The sequence below is a fragment of the Protopterus annectens genome, chromosome 14.part0 (assembly GCF_019279795.1).
Source record: "Protopterus annectens isolate FY-2018-M chromosome 14.part0, PAN1.0, whole genome shotgun sequence".
NCBI classification, from domain to species: domain Eukaryota; kingdom Metazoa; phylum Chordata; order Ceratodontiformes; family Protopteridae; genus Protopterus; species Protopterus annectens.
The window spans coordinates 997,844,217-997,867,246 of record NC_056748.1 but is presented as its reverse complement, the minus strand read 5'-3'; the positions used below and the strand labels follow the sequence as shown (position 1 = coordinate 997,867,246).

General features: G+C 42.6%; 1 protein-coding gene across 3 annotated transcripts in view; it reads right to left on the bottom strand.

Moving 5' to 3' along the window:
• Positions 1–23,030, bottom strand: part of CHUK (component of inhibitor of nuclear factor kappa B kinase complex) — a 1,226,492-nt gene that overhangs the window by 360,917 nt on the left and 842,545 nt on the right. The gene's annotated exons all lie outside the window — the stretch shown is intronic.

The following is a 23,030-nucleotide window of genomic DNA, read 5'->3' as shown; positions in this document are numbered from 1 at the left end:
TTACCATAAGGGGGTGGCTTAGAACTCCCTGGTTTTGAGGTGGAGGTAGTCCATTGCTTAGATCTCTGCATTCCCTGTGACTGCTGTCTGGGGGGTCTGGTTCCCTGGGTCTGGGCTCAACTGGCTTAGTGGGAGCAGGAACGGACCAGTGCTTGGTAGGACAATGCCTGTTGAACCTAGGTGGCTGGACCTGTAAGAAATCCTTAATTGTCTGCATAGATTTTGCTTTTTTTCCATCTTTTTTTTAAGACCTCTTCTGCCTTAGTGCCAAATAAGTTGTCTTTGTGCAAGGGGGCATCCAACAATTTAGATTTGACATGGTCTGGCAAGGGCTGTTCCTTAAGCCATGCATGCCTTCTAATAACATATCCGGTGACTGCTGCCCTGCAAGAAGCTTCTAGGGCATCAAAACCACAGTGCAAGGTGTGTTTAGTTACTTGACTTGCAGAGTGCATTAACTCTTAACTCTTTAGATTCTGCGCAAGCAGGACATTTTTTTGTTTAAGGAGTTCCAGGGTATGTTGCTGAAATTTTAGCATATGGAACTGACAATTTAGTGATCTGATCACAAGAGTAGCTGCGGTGTATACTTTTATACCCCATCTGTCTAGTACTTGGGAATCCCTATCTGAGGGGGTGGGATTCTTAGCTGAGGTTGCTTTAATCCCTTTAGGCCCTTGAGAAATTACCTCAGGGTCAGCAGTAGGATTTTTAAAAATAAATTTGTGAGAGTCAGGGACTCTGTAGTACCTTGTCTGGTTTTCTGGGTGCAGGAGGGAGGGTGTCAGGAGTTGAGCTGGATTCCAGGAAAACATCCTCCACAACATCCAGGACTTGGGGGATGGCCATGGGTCTGTGCTGCGGAAGATCTAAGAATTTCCTGAATCTCATTTTAGACTGAGGGTAGTCCTGACTCTCCCATTGGAAAAGCTCCCGTATGAAGGGTTTCCCCAAAGGAAAAATCTTCTGGGGGAGAGGCTGAAGGAATGGAATCCTCTGCATCAGAATCCTCATAAGTAGAGAGGGGTTGTATGTCTTCATATTCAGATGAATCAGTCATCTGACTTTTGCTCAGATAAAATTACAGGGGACAGATCTCTTTTCCTTTTGGAGGGGGTAGCTTGGCTTCCCCTGATCAGCATGATAAGGCCTTCTGTCATTTTAAGCATCTGAGACTGAGGCAAGAAAGCAGGCGCCTGAGATTGGGTCATCAGTTTCTTGGGTGTGGTTCTTACCCTGGGCCTAAGAAACACTGTAGTTTTCAAAACAACGGTAGTCGCAAAAGAAGACGTCAGTTTGTGTCGAGAATAGTTAGTGCGAAGGACTTCCTCAGAAACCGGTGCCTGCTCAGTGGCTCTGGACCCATCCAAGGTAGACACGACCGCAAGATCCTTAGTCGAAGAACATTTTTTGTGGCATACCGGACTCCGAAAGGGACTCGGTAGTGGCCTGCGAATCCACAGAAGCTGGCATCAGGGGCTGCAAAAGTGCCTTACTGAGGACCAGAGAACTGACGACTAGCTTAATGGGAGGGTAGTTGGTAGGTTTGGACCTGTGCAGTCTCTGTCTTTATCTTTATGTTTTTTCGGAAGATCTGATGTCGGATGGCTTAAAGCCATATCAGAGTTTGATGACTAAGTGAAAATATCTAGCTACAATAAGGGCCCAACGACAGATAGTTCCGGCATTGAACAAAGCACAGAAGCGACAACGGGGGACGTCATGGTCTGGGCCTAAACAAGTGATGCAGTAAAAATGAAAGTCTCGGTGTATTTGCTTTCCACAGGTGAGACCATTCTTTTTCTGACATCGGTTAGTGCAAGAAAAAAGGATCCCCAACAGGGTACTTAGCTTTAGAAGACTTCAGCTTCAGTTCGGTAGAAGAAACTCAGGTAGTGGCCGACCAGCACTCGTGTGAACTGCTTCTGCTTCGGGTTCCACGGCAAGAAAGACTGAAGTAATGGTGTCAGCTGTCTTACTTTATACTACTGACGACCTGACATCAGTCCTGAAGCGACAGGACCCAACGCAGAAATACTAAGCCTTGGGTATTCGGGCCGGCCGAGGGCTATCCTGACAGGGATAACCCAAATGTGATGAATGCAACAGTAAAACACAAAGAACATCAAACTTTTTTTATACAAAAGAATGTGTCTACACATCACAGGGGTAGCCATTAGGAAAACAGATTAGAACACAGGGAGATAGCTGCACTGGCTGCTCCTACTGAATACATCTCATGCACCAGTTCTTAATGAATTTATTTCTATTAAAATGTTTTACACTGAATAGAAACTAAACTATAAAGAATTAATTTTACAGACATGCACACATACATACATTTTGAATTAACCTTATGATATTGGGTGTGTATATCAATACTGAAAAAGTACTCTAATGTATGTAGAGGGATCGGGACTGTTGAACGAAAGTTCAACAGTCCAAATCCACCATCACCAAACACACTTTAACGAAAGCGCTTTCACCGAAAAAGTGCTTTCGCTAAAGTATGTTATAAAAAAAAAAAAACATTAAATCTACTTTTACGCAGTGGGGGCAAGCTGCACCCCCACACCCCCCTACTTTAATATTCTCACTCTGTGATCGCACTACAGTGGGGAAAATGGAATTTTCCCTTATCCGCACCATAGTACGACGGGCACAACAGGCATACTTATGTGAAAATGCTGCTTCAGTGAAAAGTATTTTCGCGTTAAGTATGCCCACCCATTCACGATTTGGTAAAAAGTGCGTTCATCCAAGAGTCCTAGACCCATGTAGAGTACGCCTTAATCACCCTAGTCAGACGTTTATTGCATTTCTTTTCATAAAAAACAATGCAAAAACTACTTAGGAAGGGTCTTAGAGCATGGATGACTCTCTTTATCTTTCAGAGATGACAAACAGCTCATAAGACTATTTCAGTGGTTTAGCTGTTTCAATAAGGTGTTCCAAACTGCCATTGCATATCCATATTAAACAAGCTCTTTGTACTTCATTCTCTAATTTGGAAAAGAAGGCAGACAGCTGAAAAGACTGGCACAAAGACATGCCAGAGACCATATTGACTAACTTTAACAATGACAGGCGTATTGTCTTGCTATGATCTTTGTCAAACATTTTAGAGAAACACATCCATTTCCAACTGATGCACCACTTTGTTTCTAATAAATTACTCTCCGATTCCAAACATCGTTTCAGTCCTGACCACTGTACAACTACTGCACTCCCAAATTTCGCCAGTACCTTAAACCAATACAGAAATTATGACAAACTAGTTATCTGTTCTGTTCATAGACCTATCCAAGGCATTTGATACTGTGTCACAGCCCAACCTTCTTACAGAACTCGCACTTGTTCGTCTCCCCCATCCTTCCCACTCATGGTTCATTAGCTACTTTTTGCAAAGTGAACAAGCCATGGCAACAAACCTTCTCATCCTTTCTACCAATAATCATTGGAGTCCCACAGGGATCCATACATGGACCCATCCTCTTCAACATCTTCTTTAATAAGCTTCATGCCATCACCCACCCACCCAACACAGGACAGTATGTCGGTGACTCAACTTTGATATGTGCAACCCTTTCTTTTTCCATATTCCAAGAAGACACTCGAAGCTCCTTTTCAGCAGTTGACGCTTGGCTAAAAAAAAAAAAAAATCACAAGTTACTACTTAAACCCAGCAAAACAAAATTGATGCTTTTCACCCCAAAACCCTATCTTCTTCTTCTTTCGGCTGCTCCCTTTAGGGGTCGCCACAGCGGATCATCAGTTTCCATTTCTTCCTGTCTTTTGCATCTTGCTCTGTCACATCAACCACCTGCATGTCCTCTCACACCACATCCATAAACCTTATCTTTGGTCTTCCTCTTCCTGTTACATGGCAGCTTCATCCCTAGCATCTTTTTCCCAATATACTCTGCATCCCTCCTCAGCACATGTCCAAACCAACGTAATCTTGCCTCTCTAACTTTGTCTCCAAACTTTCCAACCTGGGTTGACCCTCTAATATACTTATTCCTAATCTTGTCCACCCTAGTCACCCCAGTGAAAATCTTAACATCTTTAACTCTGCCACGTCCAGCGCTGACTCCTGCCTTTTTGTCAGTGCCACTGTCTCCAACCCATATAACATAGCTGGTCTCACTACCCTCTTGTAGACCTTCCCTTTCACTCTTACTGGTACTAGTCTGTCACAAATCTCTACAGACACTCTTCTCCACCCACTTCATCCTGCCTGTACTCTCTTCTTCACCTCACTTCCACACTCACCATTACTATGAACTGTTAATCCCAAGTATTTAAACTCATCCACCTTCGCCACCTCTACTCCCTGCATCCTAACCATTCCTCTATCTTCCCTCTCATACACACACATATATTCTTAGTCCTGATGACCCTCATTCCTCTTCTCTCTAGAGCATATCTCCACCTCTCCAAGGTCTCCTCCACCTGTTCCCTACTCTCACTACAGATCACAATGTCATCTGCAAACATCATAGTCCACAGGGACTCCTCTCTGATCTCGTCTGTCAACCTGTCCATCACCAGTGCAAATAAGAAAGGGCTCAGAGCTGATCCTTGATGTAATCCCACCTCCACCTTAAACGATTCCGTCACTCCCACCGCTGTCACACTACCCTCGTACATATTCTGTACCACTCTTACATACTTCTCTGACACTCCCGACTTCCTCATACAATACCACAACTCCTCTCTAGGCACCCTGTCATATGCTTTCTCTAAGTCCACAAAGACACAACGCAACTCCTTCTGACCTTCTCTGTACTTCTTCAACACTCTCAGAGCAAACATCACATCTGTTGTGCTCTTCCCTGGCATGAAACCATACTGCTGATCACTAATCATCGCCTCCCTTCTTAACCTAGCTTCCACTACTCTTTCCCATAACTTCATGCTGTGACTGATCAATTTAATCCCTCTGTAGTTACTACAGTTCTGCGTATCACCCTTATTCTTAAAAAATCGGTACCAAAACACTTTCTCCATTCCTCAGGCATCCTCTCACTTTCCAAGATTTCATTAAACAATCTAGTTAAAAACTCCACTGCCCTCCATGCTTCCACAGGTATGTTATCTGTACCAACAGCCTTTCCATTCTTCATCCTCTTCATACCTACCCTTACTTCCTCCTTGCTAATCCACTGCACTTCATAATTCACTATCCGCACATCATCCAACCTTCCCTCCCTCTCATTCTCTTCATTCATCAGCCCCTTAAAGTACTCTTTCCATCTGCTCAACACACTCTCCTCGCTTGAGAGTACGTTTCCCTCATTATCTTTTATCACCCTTACCTGCTGTACATCTCTACTAGCTCGGTCCCTCTGTCTAGCCAATCGGTACAGGTCCTTTTCTCCCTCCTTAATGTCCAACCTTTCGTACAACTCTTCATACGCCTTATCCTCAGCCTTCACCACCTCTCTCTTTGCCATGCACGTCATCTCCTTATACTCCTGTCTTTCTTCATCTCTCTGACAATCCCACTTCACCAACTTCTTTCTCTGTATACTCTCTCCTGTACTTCCTCATTCCACCACCAGGTCTCCTTGTCCTCCTTCCTCTGTCCAAATGTCACACCATGCACCTTTTCGAGCTGTCTCCCTTACTAGCTCTGCTGTAGTTACCCAGCTATTCAGTAACTCTTCACTGCCACCCAGTGCCTGTCTTACCTCTTCCCTGAACTCCACCACACAATTACCCTTTTTCAATTTCCATCATTTGATCCTTGGTGCTGCCCTCACACTCCTCCTCCTCTTCTTGATCACCAGTGTCATCCTACAAACCACCGTCCTATGCTGCCTAACTACACTTTCCCTTGCCATAACTTTACAGTCTCCAATCTCCTTCAGACTTGCCCTTCTACATAAGATATAATCCACCTGTGTGCATCTTCCTCCACTCTTGTATGTCACCCTATGCTCCTCCCTTTTGTTAAAATACATATTCACCAGAGCCATGTCCATCCTTTTCGCAAAATCAACTACCATCTGACCTTCTTCATTCCTTTGCTTAACACCATACCTACAGATCACTTCCTCATCCCCTCTGTTCCCTTCACCAACATGCCCATTGAAATCTGCTCCAATCACCACTCTCTCAACCTTGGGTACAGTCATCACCACTTCATCCAACTCACTCCAAAATTTTTCTTTCTCATCCATTGCACACCCAACTTGTGGAGCATATGCACTAACAACATTCATCATTACACTATCAATTTCCAGCTTCATAAATATCACTCTGACACTCTTTTCACCTCCAAAACGCTCTTCGCATACTGTTCCTTCAGGATAACCCCTACGCCATTTCTCCTCCCATACACACTATGATAAAAAATTTAAACCCGCCTCTGATACACCTAGCCTTACTCCCCCTTCCATTTAGTCTCTTGCACACACAATACACCAACCTTCCTTCTGTCCATTATATCAGCTAGCTCTCTCCCTATACCAGTTCTGACCCTCACTACCACAGTCCTAGCCTTTACCTGACTTTGGGCATGCCCTCCCCCTCTTCTCCTCCTTTGGCCAACAGTAGCCCAATTTCCGCCAGCACCCTGTTGGCCAATAGTACTGGTGGCGGTTGTTAACCTGGGCCTCGACCAATCCGCTATGTATATCTGTACTGTTGTCCGCATGTATGATTTGGCAAAATTTTACACCGGATGCCTTTCCTGATGCAACCCTCCCCATTTATCCGGTCTTGGGACCGGCACAAAGAAAAGCACCGGTTTGTGCATTCCCAGTGGAACCCTATCTAGCCCATAAATAAACGTTCAACATTACCTGTGCAAACAACACCAAGACCAAAAGTGTAATATAAGCCAAGATTCTAGGCATAACAATAGATGACAAACTCAGCTTTGACCAACACTTCCATCAATCTGTTAAAAAAAACACACCAGAAATTAGATTCCCTCTATTCAGCCAAGACATAACTTACAGACACAGCAAGGGCAGCACTAGCCTCATCTTACCTACTTCCATCCCTCCTTTATGCTACCACCACTAACCTAAACAGCACACACAAAAACAAACTAACATCATGTTAGAGCAAGGTAGCAAAGTTTGCAACCAGTCTTCCATATAGGGCACATCACTGCCATGCTTTAAAATAGCTCAACTAAATGGAACTTTCAAACTACTAACCTACTCACAGTAAATTAAAGCATTTAAATGTATCCATCATCCAGAAAAATGCCCATCTCTACAGAATACCCTCTATTACTCCCTAATCAGATATCTGAGCACCAGGGAACAAGTTCTATAACATAGAAACAGAACAAATAATTCTGCAGGGAAATCCATCTACTAATATGTCTCTAAACTCTGGAACTCCATTCCTCCCAAGTTAAACTAACAGATAAACTCCCAAACTTCAAAGTATTGCTTAAAAAGCATCTCCCAAACCTCAAAGTACTGCTCAAAAAGCATCTCATCCAGTCCTTGTTATTTTTGTGTTATTCACCAAGCTGAGGAGCTCACCAAACATATTCCTTCAAGCCCTAATTAACTTCCTACCCCTCTCACCTCTACGGCCTCTACCTAATATCCTTTCATTTCAACTAAGTCACAGCATATAATTATCTCAAATCTTTCTCTCTATGTCTTTCTTCACATTAACACTAATAACATATTTTTCTCCTCAAAGTAATACTTCTTACAACTGACATGACATACTCTTCGAACTTGATTTCTATACTCCAGTTGCAACAACACAGTCATTACACTGCATTTTGTACATGCCAAACACAAAATGTACTCTCTTTCATCATCTGAGGATACAGCTTTATATAGATTTAAGGCCTTTAATTTTCTTGGCTAGAAATAACTACTGTCTTTCAAACTGGGTGATATTCCTGGCTTTGTATATACCAAAAGGGGCAGTGCATTCAGTAATGGGTCTGCTAAATAAAGAATACAGTGGTAGGGTAATTGTTTTGACTACGAAGATATTCCCTTGGAAATTAACTGGGTCATATAGAAAGATTACCTGACTGTACGTTTGTCAGAAGTGGGATCTGTCTTTAAAGAAGCACTGCTCTCATGCAAGTGTATACAACTCTTTACACAATAAGGTTGCCTGTAGTTCAGAAATCCTTCTGGTTGCGACTACACTCAAGACGTGCTTTTTTTTAAGAAAAACTTGAGTACTTTTGAACAGGCTCAGAATAAGGTATTATTTTTTTAGTAATTATTTCTAATCATAAGCAATGGCCACAGGATGCTTTGCAGGGATCAGATGAAGGGCCCCCCTTCAGCAACTGCTTCACCAAAATCTGAGAAGTGAGAGGTGGATGTAAAGGTACACAGGCAGGAATAGCAAACAGATGTACTTTACAGGTGACAGAGTTAACAGTAGACTAATAATGGGCATTATATAATGCAGAATACTATACAATCTGAGGTACGGAACTGAAAGATGGATTTTTTTTTTCTGTTTTTACAATAGCAGGAAAATCAGGTCTACTTACAAAGGTACAAATTTTCTGTGGTAGGCCTTTTAACTTCTTTTTAAACATATGGTTGTCTGGTATCACCCTGTGATCCCCAAGGTGGTAAAATGACTGACAAGAGGTTTGGATACAGACCTCTGCCATCTTGATTTGTTAACAGCTTGCTGTGACAAGGCAGGGCCACTGGTCAGCCATTCAATTCTTTATTAAAATGTGAACGATGGCTGTTGTACCACAAAGGAGCTAAGTAATGGCTTTAATTTGGCAGTCACTCTAAACAACTTTATGTTTATCGGCAAGTAAAGCATCCCAAATGTCTACAGGATAGCTACACAAATCTCTTGGTCTCAAAGAGCACTGATCTAATACCGGAAAACTGACAGACATAACCTAAGCTCTAGAATCATTAAATCAAATCAAATTTAACTGCACAGCTTTATAATAATAATAATAATACCCATTTGTTAAACTGGTAGGCCCACTGGACGTTTTCAGGGGCTACCTAGGAGTAATGTCTGGTTAAAAGACTTACTCAAAGCCACACAGTACACAAATGAGGGCTGAAGGGATCAAACCCTGCACCACAGGAACTACAGCTCACAGCCTTAACCTTCTGCACCAAATGCCAGACATTTGTACAAAGAATAATACTAAAATAGGGGAAGAATTTTATGCTTCTAGAGCCCTACCAACCCATATCTGATCTTATTGAGGATTATTACACTCCCGGTCAACAAATATAAATAAAATAAAATAAATAAAATAATAATTATAAGCTGTTAATGGGGATATCAGCATCAAAGTTATCACTTGGTAGGTATAAACTCTCTCTTTCCCATTTACACACCATGTAGTACATCGGGCAATGAGCACCGTTTCTGAAGCAGTTATGGGTTTTACGGGCTCAGGATGCTAGTCCAAGGTCCAACCCTCCATGAAGGGTGACCATACACATTTGCACGCACACACTCACACCTAGGGTCAATTTAGAGTGTCCAATTCACCTACTGCATGTCTTTGGAATGTGGGAGGAAACCGGACTGTCTGGAGGAAACCCACACGAATGCAGGGAGGTCATGCAGACTCCACACAGAAGGCACCCAAGCTGAGAATCAAACCAGGAGAACCTCTTGCTGTGAGGTGACAACACTAACCACTACACCACGAATCCACCCATGTATAAACTGGCAAATACTGATAAGTTTTATTATGTCCGAATGTTAGAAGAGTGGCAATATATATAAGACACTGATACTGTCTGGTCAGACAGAAAGTCACTCTCTTACAGTACTTAGCTTAGAAAGCTTTCCACAGGACAAACTGGGTTTATTTAGGACCTGTAGTGGTTTGGGTTTCCTGTGTAAATCTTTCACAACAGAAATGATTCTCCCATACCCCAAGTGAAGGTGAATGCTGAGATCTCCGAGGACTTCTTTCTTCAGAAAGAAACTAAACAAGGGTGTCTGCTCTTCCTCCTTCAGTTCGCTCTAAATAATGAACAATTTGCAAGCGGCAATAAAGACTACAGTTCTGAAAGATTACAGTGTAGGGAAGACTGAAAAGAAGTTTTTTTTTTAGCAGATGATCTCATGGTTTACCTTACGAACCCAGAGACGATTTTATTCCTTTGTTTCACTTGCTAGAAAAATTTGGCATTATTTACGGATATAGAGTTAATTTCATCAAAACTCAAGCACGGATTTGGAACTTTAACACCTCATAGAGATTAAGAGTAAAATTCCCATCTTTATGGAGATACTCACTGTTGTAGCTGGCCTTTTCAGTACAAGACACAGTGTGGGCTACATATGACAGAGTTAAGAAAATGCCAGTCTTTCTTCAATAGGAGAAAAATGGTGTTACTGGATTTTGGCCAGCGAGTCTCTGCTTTATAAGTGTTTATGCTGTCTCAGGTGTTCATCTTTTCCTTTTTCTTGGACAGTTCTTTACCAGGACAAACAGACCTGTTCAATCTTTGTCACCAGAGAAAATGTGACCCACTTAAGATAAACTGGGGTCCTCAGATGTCTGGCTTTTGGTACAGCACACATATAACAGTTTTCTGTTTATAGGGTCATAGGTTCATAGGCAGGTACTAGGCTATTGGCCCTAGGGCCTATATAAGCCTAGCCAAAAGGTACCCTGGCTTTTGCCACCCAAGAAAATTATTTTCCTGTGCCACTGTCGAGCAGAGTCACAGAAGTGATCCCCGGGGTGAATTTCCCATCTCCCATCCAATCAAGATTTTTCTTGAAGAATGCTAATGAGGAGCTTTGTCTGGTACAGATAGGTAGTTTGTTCCAGAGTATGGGAAGTCTCTGGGACAGGAATCTATCCCTCCAGCATGTTCTGTTTATTGTGGTGACAAGGTTTAGGTCCCTAGAGTGTGTAGCTCGGAGGAATTGGGATTTCTTTAAGTGGAGCATGTCCAAAAGCTCTGGGTTTGACATAGCTTTGTGCATTATGCAGAGATCGCCTCTGAGTAGGCGATATGCGATGGAGTAAAGCTACAGTTTTTTGAGACAGTCTGCGTAGGGCATCTGTTTGAGGCCGGTAATCCTCTTTGTGAGGTATTTCTGTGGCCTTTTCAGTTGTTGTAGATGTCTTGTGAGGTACATACCAAAAGGGGCGTTGTACTCTATAATGGGTCTGAGTGATAAGTAGAGGGGAACAATGACCTCTTTTTTCCTGGATGAGAAACCTTTTGTGATGAGGTGTACCACGTAGAAGGATTTCCTGACTACTGTGGCGATGTGATTATCAAAGGAGAGACTACTGTCCACTTGTGTCCCAAGGTCTCTTATCACACTTTCGGTGTTAAGTAGACTACCGCCTATGTGGTAGTTCATGGCTACAGAGTTTTTACCAAAAGGGATGACAATGCACTTTTTGGCACTGAGCTTGAGGCCATGGCTTTGACACCAGGCATCTGTCTCAGTGAGGCCCTTTTGTAGGATGTCCACATCTTTTGGAGTTTTGATTATGGCTCCTAGTTTGCAGTCATCTGTGAACTTCGTTAGCCAAAGACCTTCTGTGTTCGCCTGTACTTCACAGAAGTAGATACCAAACAGAAGAGGACCCAGGACTGAACCCTGTGGTACTCCACTTGTCACTAGTCTGAAGTTGGATTTGGCGTCTGCTACTTTCACAGTGTGGGTTCTGTCAGTGAGCCAGTTGGCAACCCATGTTGTGACATAGGAATTTATACCTAGTTTAGTGAGTTTACCTATAATTCCAGAGTGGGGAATGGTGTTGAACGCATTGGCGAGATCTAGATAGGCTGTGTGAACCACTTTACCCTCATCTACGGCTTTGGTGACTGCTTCAAAGAAGTCTATCAGGGTTAGGAGACATGATCTGCCTTTTACAAACCCGAACTGGGTGGGGTCCTGAGTTTGGAAATTACCAATGTCATTGTTTATAAGACGATACATTCCATAGCCTTGCAGACCAGGCTCGTCAGGCTAATGGGGCGGTAGCTTATGGGGTCAGTGGTGGCTCCCCCTTTGTGGAGCGGGATAACCGTCGCTGTGCACCATTCAGTGGGCACATAGCCTGAGGTGAGGCTATGATTGAACATGGTACTTAGGTGGGGTGCCAGTTCACTCTGTAGTTCATGTAGAACGCAGCCTGGGATGTTGTCAGGTCCCATGGATGCTGTGTTCTTGGCTTTGGATAGTGTGTTTTTACCTGTGCAGCCGTGATTACAGGAACTTGGCATTCTTCTGGTATAGAGATGGGCCCTTTAGGGGATGAGAGGGGGTAAAGTTAGTACTGAACCTATCTGCCAGGATGTTGGCAATAACAGTTGGTTCTGTACATTTAGTGCCATTGTGCTGTAACTCAGCGCAGATCTGAGTGTTGCCATTGAGATTCTTGACATAGCCATAGAATGCTTTGTGGTTGTCTTTACAGTCAGTGGTGATTTTGTTTTCCTAACTAGTTTTGGAGAATTTTATGAGGGATCTCAGCTTCTTACTGAGGCTGACCAGGGAGTTCCTCCAATCATGGGATTTTACTCTTTTTTGCAATAGTTTCTTTCTTCTGTTGTAGAGTTTGTTTACGGCAGGGAACCACCAGATTGGCTTCCTTTTTTTGGAGGATAGCATCTTGGTTTTGTTAGGGATTGCTTGATCCATGCACTCGTGTAAGTGCTTATAAAGTGCATTTGTGTAGGATTCAGTAGTCATACCTCTATTGTCCGTCAGCATGGGTGTTGTGAAGTTTGACACTTCTGTCTTAAGAAACATGAAGTTGGCTTTGGAGAAATTTTTTATGGTGGTTTCCCTAATGGGGGGTGGGGGAGGCATGTGGATGTCTAGGGTGATTAGCTTGTGGTTGGATCTGACCAACGAGGAATTGACCTTTGGCGTGGAGCACCGGTTGCCCATGTTGGTAATAACCAGGTCTAGGATACTGCTGCCCCTGGTGGGGGTGTGGATAAGTTGATCCAAGGCATTGGAATTTATGAATTCCAGAAAACGGTGAGCACAAGAGTTGGTACATGAGTAGATTTCCCAGTTAACGGTGGGATAGTTGAAATTGCCCATTATTAGGGTGTTAGGTTGTACCCTAATATTTTCCAGTGTATCAAGAAATGAGGAGTGTGAATCCTGGGGCATGGTGGGGGATCTGTAGCAAGCTACAATTTGGATTGCAGTCTTTCCCAGAGTTAGTTGCACTTGGATAATCTCGGATGCATTATGCTGAGCAACTAGCCTGGAGGTGTGGATATCCTTAATGAATATGGACACGCCTCCGCCTTTAGTGTTTCAGTCCAGGTTAGGTGGCCGAAAGGTGTGGTATGAATTATAGCGTGGTAATGCAGGGGTACTCTCTGGAGCCTTGAACCAGGTCTCTGTCACTGCACATATGTCAATGTTCTCCATTTTAAGGAGTGCCTTGAGTGAGTCCATTTTGAGGTTTAGACTTCTAGCATTGAGTAGCAATACCCAAAGATTCTGCTTGCTTGTACCTGTTACGGTGGTGAATTTGTCATTTGAACCTTGCCTAAAAAAGGTGCTATAGGGCTGGCTAGAGCCTTAGCCAGTATCCGGAATCCCAGGGGTGACATGTGCAGGCCATCTCTGGCAAAGCATAGTGGTTTGTTGATCAAGTCATCTCAAGCAGACAGATACTGGATCCCCTTAGAATGACACCAGAAGCTTAGCCATTTGGTGAAGTCAATAATTTTGTCCTTGTACTGTGGTATCATTCCGGGTGATGGAAGATCAGGGCTAGGGTCATATCTGCCTGGGCTACAAGATCGGACAGCTCCTCCATGTCCCTTTTCATGTAGTCCAGGGAGGTACGTCTCAGGTCATTCACACCAACATGGACAATGACAGAGTCATATTTGTACTTGTTGTGGAGTGATCAGAGTGCATGCATTACGTGGCGGATCCTGGCACCAGACAGGCAGCTGACAGTAACTTTCTCCTTGTTTAGCCTGGTGAGTGAACATCAGTGTGCCTGACTATAGAGTCACCTATGACTAGGGTGTTGGGTACGTTGTTATGCCTTATGGGCTGTGGTTGAGTGGCACACTGAGTTTGTGGGCTGTGTGCCATTTGGGTTGTGTTAGGGGGTGGAGGTTGCTTGTGTTTCTGCTTTGGAGGTCCCTGTTGCTTGGGTAGGTTTTTACTGACAGCCTCCACGAATGTAGGTGTGTGTTTTGTGTTTCTATATGTGTGTTTTGGTGGTGTAGGTTTTAAGGGACTATGCGATGAGTGTGGTGTGGTGCAAGTGTTTACCTTCTCCTCTTGACTGTCTAGTCCAGTCTTGGGTGAAGAGAGCTTTGCTTCCAGTTTGGCTATATAGGTGCATCTCTCACAGGTTGTAGTGTTGGGTGGTAGGAAGAGAGGGTTGTCTGTGTACATGAGGCAATTGCTGCATTGCCCCAAGATGCCCAGATTCATCAGGTAGACAGGAGAAAACACCAGGAGCTGACCCTTAGACATGCCTGGATAGGTGCTTATCTGTTAAGTAATAGAAACTGTTTTCCTCTAGACAAGTGAGGAAAGTTGAGTGCTGTAGAAATTTGTAGCTTATTTAGTGCTTACAACGAGTTCTGAACAAGTGTTGAGCTCAAAGAGACAGACTTGAGCACTGAAACTAAAAAAATGGCTAGTTGTAGGAAACAAAATTAAGCTAGAAGGTTTCCCTCCAACACAGAGAGGCTTGGGGGCTCAGAAGCCCACAAACAGTCCTGGACACAACAAATCTGTATCCAGACTAGACTACCCACAGGAAAGGCAGGAAACAAGCTTAGAAATATTTTTTTTAAAGTGGAAAGAGAGAAAGGAGGAGCAGAAACTAAGTGGATTGGCTTTCTCAAATGTTCTCCCTGTATTAGGTAGAATGAGGTAATAACACTAGACTGGGAGGAGTGTCCCAGATCAAGTTTACAGTAGGGGCGGGCAACTGCAAAGCCACCAACTATAAGAGAAATGTTTCTCACAGCAGAAAAGCTGCAGTGAGCCTTTAAATGAAAATTTTAAACAGCTAAAGGAGCCTCTAGAGAAAGCTTTTAACTGCAAACAAGTTATCAGAATCAAACAACCCAAACATATGCTTAATAAAAGTGGACAATTTCCAGTTAATACCTCACACACAGTGAAACTAGCTAGAAAAGTATGCAGTAGACAAAGTGCTATAAATAACTCGAAAAAATAAGCAAAAAAACAGGATACTTAATGTTATATATTATAGATCCGAGTTTGCTCAGTGTCCTTCCTTCGATTAGCTCAGTGTGAAATGGCAGAAACACTCACAAACTTAACTTCTTAGGTAACAGAAAGTTGAAACCTGAGACAACTTAAAAAAAAAGCTCAAAAGAACCAATGAGGTGCTTACTCTAAACTGTAGTCCAGGTGACCCAGTCACCTGGACTACAGTAGTTATGGACTACTCCAGGACAAGGCACTTTATGGAAATTACTGGGTCACCAGATTCAAAACATCTAAGGGAGTCTCTGTTGATGCTTAGTTCTAGGATAAGGAACAGAGAAACATGCACATGCCTTTACGGGAAGCTTCAAAAATATAACCATATTCATTAGAAATGTCAGCAGTAACATACTGGAAAGAATTGGAGGTTCCTCTAATGTTACTTGAAGGAATCTGAGCATCACCACATACTCCAAAAGATTCCAATGCATCAGAAGGTAGTGTTTAGAGATTCAGTGCTTAATTTTCTTGAAAAAGCTTTATGACATCAGGCTTAAAACTGTTTCCTAAAACACTCGCAGTAAGAGAAAATAAGTCTTACGCTTACTGTTAGTACAATCTAAACAGAGTTAGAGGTAAACATTCTTCATCACTAACATTTATAGCCAAATGATCTAAGATAACAGAGACCAGTATATCTACTCAGGAATGGATAATGGCATGTAGGGCTCCAGAGCAAGGATGTTTTTGTACATTTGGTTGGAAGTACCTGCACGAGTATTTTTACACTCTGAAGAGGCTTAGTGTGACGTATCCAGGAGTTTCAAATACTTGTTGGAGGTGCAAGGAAGGTAACACAGCTTCATGGATGTATATATTTTGGAACGGCCCTTGGTCAGGCATGTCTAGACGACAGTTACAAAGCTTATATGAATCGTGGCCTGAAAGAAGAGTGCTGTCACTTTCGACATATTTTCTAGGCATTCCCCCAGTAGCTAAGTGAAGCTAGCACAAACAAAATTTGTTAAGTTTGACTTTTTGGCTAACAACAAAATTAATCACAAGACGATGGAAAACTACAGCTGCATGTTGTTGTAGAATTATGCTAGACTGAATCCTGAGGGCTGAATGAGTTGTCCAGAAATAGCCTTAAAAGTAAATAGTTACCATGACTCAGAAATATAGTGTCTACCTACCCAGTGTAACAGAATGGGTTGTGCTTTTTTAATTTTCCTTTTCAAGGTAAAACAATTAATCCAGGACTGTAATGACACTTTTTGACTATGATCCTAAACCTAAAGTTATTTTGGCTTATTTAAACTTTATTTAATAATTCCTGTCCTGGTTCTGTAAAATTCAGACTTTTCTTATTTTCAAGGTGCTCTTCAAATAAAGTGGATTTAAAAAAAGATAATCTGCTGAACTGCAAGGTTTAAGATCTGAGCATACCTGATCTGCTGAAGGTGTTGGAGGTTAGTATAATGGTTAAAGTGTTTGCTTCACAGACACAAGGGTACAGCATTCAACTCTCACCTATGAAAAGGAAATCAGCTAAACTTAAAATGGCCGACAAAGGCAGCTAGCCTAGTACCCATCTATGAACCTATGAGAACTGGCCTAAATAAGATAGCTGTCCAGATAAAACAAAAAGTGACATACCCTCTAAAAATAAGTAAGTACTGGAGCCAGACATACAATCAGAAATATATATATATATATATATATATATATATATATATATATATATATATATATATATATACACATATATATATATATATATATATATATATACATATACATACACACATACAAACACATATGTGTGCTGGAATATTTTCTGGACTTCGCATATAAATGTCTTGAAGAGATAATGCCCTTTGTACCAGCTTAACATACTCAGTGTGCAGTAGAGACAGGAAGTGGTTCCTCCCTATGTGATGGTACAGTGCATCATTATAGTACTGTCAGTGATCATCTGCAGTGTCTTTTTAGTCCTAGGGTTAATTTGAAGACAGACACTTTTAGATGGGAAGCCAGCATCTCTTTAAGGCTGATGCACTGATCCCTTTGGGATGGCTAACAAAGGCCTTGCACACTGAGATCCCAGACATGGGCTCCCACAGTGTGATTCCAATACGGTACACTTACACTTCTCTACAATATATCCATCAAGAAGCGTTTCTGTGTAAAACATTATGGTTAGTTTCATCACAGTTTCCTGGATTGTGTAACCAAGCAGTGAACTTCCATGTTTTTCCCCACTTTTCCTCTCTGTACTGTGACTATGAAGTTGGTACAGGAGGCCTAGACCCTTCATGGGTATGCAAGGGTGACTTGCCCCCCTGAATTTTTTTTTAATCCAAGCTTTTCCTTTACAAGCTCTAAAGCAGGCTCTGCAACATAGAAACTTTGGATCTGACTACTTTCTGGATGACCCAGCTTTGATTACTAGCCATAGTTCTTCAGCAGGCCAGGAAATTGCAAGAATCAGCAACTGAAACTGGCTCACCCTTCTTGAAGACTGATGTTATCAGATACCTTTGACAGGAATGCAAAATGGGAGAAGGTCTAGAAGTGGAACTCTTCCACAAGGGATTCAGAAGGTACAAGTCCACCAAACAGTGCAAAGCACTCCACCTCAGCATTGTAGGCTTGGGAAAGTATGCACTCACACCTGGTTCAGCACAGCGGACATTGCACTGAATTTTCTGATCAATTGGGGGGGGGGGGAGGCATTAAGGTATAGGTGTGCAAGAACTTATCATAAAAGTAGATGTCCTACTGATCACTGATGCAATATTCCAAACTCTTGGAGGTATCCTGACAAACAACCTGGACATTCGTCCAGGGAACCAAAGCCAAAACCTTCCAAACAGTCATACATCTGACATATGACCTAAGCCCACGGGCATAAGGGTACATAAGTGGACATATGAACATAAATCTCCAGATAACCTCCAAACCATTAAGTCTGAAGAGGCCCGAGAAGCAAATTAATCTGGTCAGCTAAGAGAGGAGAGGCAGAAAAACAGTGATCTCAATCAGTCCATGAGGAGAAAAGGGAGAAGAAACAGAAAAGAGGGAAAGGAGGGAGGGACTGAATACTGCAACCGTTATCAGCAGAACATCTACTATTATAGCAAGTTTTAACACAACTGTATTTATGTCCTTCCTTAGTTCACTACTGCAGTAAGCCAGACTGTTGGGTGATTCCCACAGCTTAAGAGGTGTGAAGGGTGCATGGAAAGGAGATAGGCTTGTCTAGTAATCCACAAAGAAATGACTTGGCGAAGGCAGCTCTGGATTTAGAAAAGGTATCTACGCTATAATGTTTAGTGAAAAGTATGTGCAGAAGACCAAGAAGCTGCTTCCAAAATTGTTCTTGCGTCAATCCCCTTGTAAAAGTTCAGGATGAGGCCACTGCTCTAGCAGAAAAGGGCTTTGCTGGAGAGAGTAAGGATTTAATATGTAGAGTGTAGCAAAAGGAAATGGATTTAGAAGTTAGCAATAGTTTGCTTTGAAACTGGGTTTCTGAACTTAGAATCTTGGAAAGAGACAAACAATTGGTCAGATATGTGACTATCCATGGTCTATTCCAGGTAGAGTCTGAGCTGCCTATACACATCCAGTAAATGTAGAATTATTTCTCCCTTAATATGAGTATTAGGGAAGAAAGTGGGCAGATTTACTGCATGACTGAGGGGCAGTTCATTTGCTACTTTAGGAATGAAGAAGAGTTTGGTCCTTAAAACATTGTCTGTAGTTTGGAGACTTGCCTGGTAGAGGTGAGAGCTACCAGGAAAAATAGTTGTCCAAGTACAAAATTTGAGAGAGGCAGATGCTGCTGGTTCAAAAGGAGGGAGGTTTTCTAGCACAAAATTGAGGTCCCAAGCAGGGGGAATAGCTTTCCTAGGAGGTTTCAGGTAAAGAACACATTTTAAGAACTGTTTAACCTTTAGTCTGGCCATCAGCAGTGGGTCCAGAGGTAGGCACTCAAATATGGTTGAAATGTGTGCCTTAATAGATGAATATGCTAGGCCAGACTGCAACAGCTCACACAAATAAGGCAAGACCCACTGGGGCATTGGACTGAAGTAGGTCCTGATATTTAGGCTGACACCATAAAGTAAATCTTTTCCATTTTGCTATGTAAGATATTCTGGTATCAGGTTCTCTTGCCTCCTGGAGAACCTGAAGTACATCCTCAAAAAATTGGTGTCTAAAAGGAATCCAAATCTTATCATCCATAATGTTGGGTTGAGAGATGACAGGTTGGGACGAAGAAGTGAGCCCTTTCTGCTGTGTGAGTGCGGTCACCATGAAGTGAAGTTTCTAGTGATGGCCCTTGGCTAGATGGATGAGAAGGGGGAACCAGTCCTGCATTGGACAAGCACGAGACCCCAGTAAAATCTTTGGGTATCCTCTTTAGATCTTCAGTAAGACCTTAGAAAAAAAAAAGATGATGTGGAGGGAAGGCATACAAAATTGTCCCTCTCCAAAGGAAGGGCACTGTGTCTGTTTTTCAGGGCTGAGTACAGTAAGTTCTGGTGCAAGAGTGTTGAAGTTGTTTGTTGTCATTGGAACAAACAGAACTATCTGACGCACCCCTTAATTTGTGGAATATGTCTACGAACATCTCCCTGTTTAACATCCATTCATAGGGATGTTCCCTTGATCTGCTTAGAAAGTCTGCCAGCACATTATCCTGTGAGGGAATGTAAACTGCTTGGAGGAAGCAGTTTGTTTTTGTGGCCTGCTCCCATGCCAAAAGAGACTGTCTGCACAGTTGGTAAGCTCTGAGGCACCTGGACTATTTATCTATGAACACTCTTAAGTGACCTGGTTTCCAGGAATGGGAGAAAAATCTGTGGAGCCTGAATTAGTGCCTTCATCTCTGACACTGATATTCTCTTATCTTAGACTACTGTAGGCCATTCCCACGAACTTTCAGGGTGCCTGTCCATGCATCCCATGACTCATCTAATGCATTTGGCATCTGTGTGCAGTTCCTGTGCTGGTGACTGCGGTTTGAAAAGAACACCTGGGTTTAGCTTTATCTGGGATATCCACCCCAGTATTTACTTCTTTAGGTAAGGCAGAAGATGAAATTACACTTGTGTAAAACCTCACCATAATGAAAGATGTCTTTCTCTTCACTGTTGCAGTATTCATAACATTAGAATCAAACTAGGGCAGTCTCATGTCCTGCCAGTATACCAAAGCCTTAGGTTGTTTTAAGATACGCTATAAGTCACATGTATGCTCCTCGTGTAGCATAAGGCATAAAGGTGACATATGGAAGTACCATCCTCACAACTGAGACCCCCAGTACGAATGTCAGTCCAAGGAAAAACAAGAGGTAACTAGTAAATCCAGAAAACAAATTGACCAGGGGGAAGAGAGAGGGAGTGAATACTGCAACAGTGAGGAGGACGACATCTACTGTTACGGTAAGATTTTACACAACTGCACTATGTCCTTCCATTTCACTGCTGCAGTACTCATAACATCAAGGGAGTTACAAAGCTCAAAAACAAACTTGGGAGGAGGAAGGACCAGCAGAGCCCTTCAGAAAGCCATGAAAGATGGCCCTAGCAATAACAGTTCTAGGTCTGAAAATTTCATCCAACTTGTAGTGCTTGATAAATGTATGAACAGAAGTCCAGGTGGCTGCCTCAAGAACAAAGTTAGCATCTAAACCCTTGAAAGAAGGACCAGAAGAAGCCACAGCCCTAGTAGAACAAACCTTAACAGAATAAGGAAGGCTCTTACCATGAAAAGAATAACAAAAATAAATAGATTCTGAGATCCATGAAGAAATAAGTCTGCTTAGATACAGTTAATCCCAAGGACCTGGAATGAAATGAAACAAAGAGCTGATCAAATATCCTAATAGTCTTAGTCTTATCCAAATAAAATTGGAGTTATTTATGCACATCCAACATGTGCAGCACTGGCAGATTGTGGAGAAGGGAAAAAAGTGGGCAAATGACTAGACTGATTAAGGGACAATTCATTAACCATCTTGGGCATAAAAGGATTAGTACGCAAGAACACCCTTGTCCTTATAAAACAGCAAAAAGGGAGGACAAGCCATAAGGGCTTTAAGTTCAGACACCCTTCTGGCAGAAGTAAGGGCTAACAAAAGAACAGTCTTCCAAGAGCAATGCTGCAAGGAAGCTAAAGTTGCAGGCTCAAAAGGATTGGGAGTCAATTTCTCCAAAACAAATTTAAGATCCCAGGGAGGAGGAACAGGCTTCCTGGGAGGCCCAGTATAAAGAATGCCTTTAAGGAATTGTTTAGCTTCAAATATAGACTCTAAAGGAGGAGATAAAGGCAAACTAGCAGAGATAAGTGATAAGTAAGCCTTAACAGAAGAATAAGCCAATCCAGCATTGAGCAATTCACACAGATAACAAGAGAACCAAAGGAACATCCACAGAAAGTGGATCCAGGCTATGAGAAAGACACCAAACAGAAAACCTCTTCCATTTGGATAAGTAGGATTTCCTAGTATTGGGTTTCCTGACCTCCTGCAGGACCCTAAGCACTTCCTCAGAAAAAAGGTGTCTATGTGGAATCAAAATCCTATCACCCACAGAGTCAGTTGAAGAGTGGGCAGGTGGGGATGGATGAGAGATCCCTTGTCTTGTGTGAGTAGTTCCACCTGTGAAGAAATTTGGGATGACTGCCCTTGGCTAAATGCAGAAGAGGAGGGAACCAATATTGTCTCAGCCAAAAGGGAGTCACCAAGAACATTTTCAGAGTGTTCTGTTGAATTTTGAACAGGACTTTTGGAATGAGGGGAAGGGGAGAGAAAGCAGAAAGAAACATTCCCTTCCAAGAAAAAGACAGGGCATCTGCTTTTCACACCAGAGGACGTGGGATTCTGGCACAAAACAGAGGAAGCTGTTTGTTCAGAGGAGAGGCAAATAGGTCTATTTGAGAAGTACCTCACTGGTGGACAATGACCAGAAATACATCCCTCAGCAACAGAACATAGGCATTCAGCCAGACAATAAAGAGATGGTGTTCAGTCTGGGAGCAAAGAAGTTCTGAGGATGGCACATCCATATGTCATCTTTATGCCCTATGCTACATAAGGAACATACATGTGATGTACAGCGTACCTTAAAGCAACCTAAGTCTTTGGTATACTGGCCGAATGTTGGGCTGTCTTAGGCAGGGGATATCTACTGTTACGAATACTGCAACAGTGAAATGGAAGAACATCTTGCGTGTCCAGGGGATGAGAATGTTAAGGCCAGGTGGTTTTCAAGTACCAATGGATCTTCCTCATATTGAGCCTGGAAAAGGGGACTATGGGTATGGCTGAAGCCATGAATCCCAGTGCTCTGAGGATGTCCCTTACAGTACTGGACTGAAGAGGAAGAAGAGAAAAGAAGTAAATTGTTAGGCTCTGCACTTTGTCCAGTGGAGAGAAGCCCTGCATGAGTCTGGTATCTAGTGTGCACCCTAAGAAAACTGGGTCTTTGGTTGGGATCACTGTAGACATTTTTAGACCGAGTGTAAAACCCAGGACTTGAAGTATGGCCAAGATGAATCTGAGAAAAGATAGAGTACCTGCTGAGAGGGGGGCTGTATTAACAGGCCCCTTAAAGAAGGGAATATCTGGATTCCAAGTCCTGTAGCAAGTTATTACTGGGATGAGGCACTTTGTAAGACTCTGGGGCAGTAGAAAGTCCAAAGGGCAATGCAGAGAACTGAAAGTGTGATGAGCCAGTACAAAATCTTGGAAATATTCCTGTAAGTTGGGTGAAGGAAATGAGGAGATAGGTTTCTTTTAGGCCCACAGATAACAGGAAAGCTTGAAAAGAATAAATGGAAGCTGCGTTTGCAGGGTCAATATCTTGAAA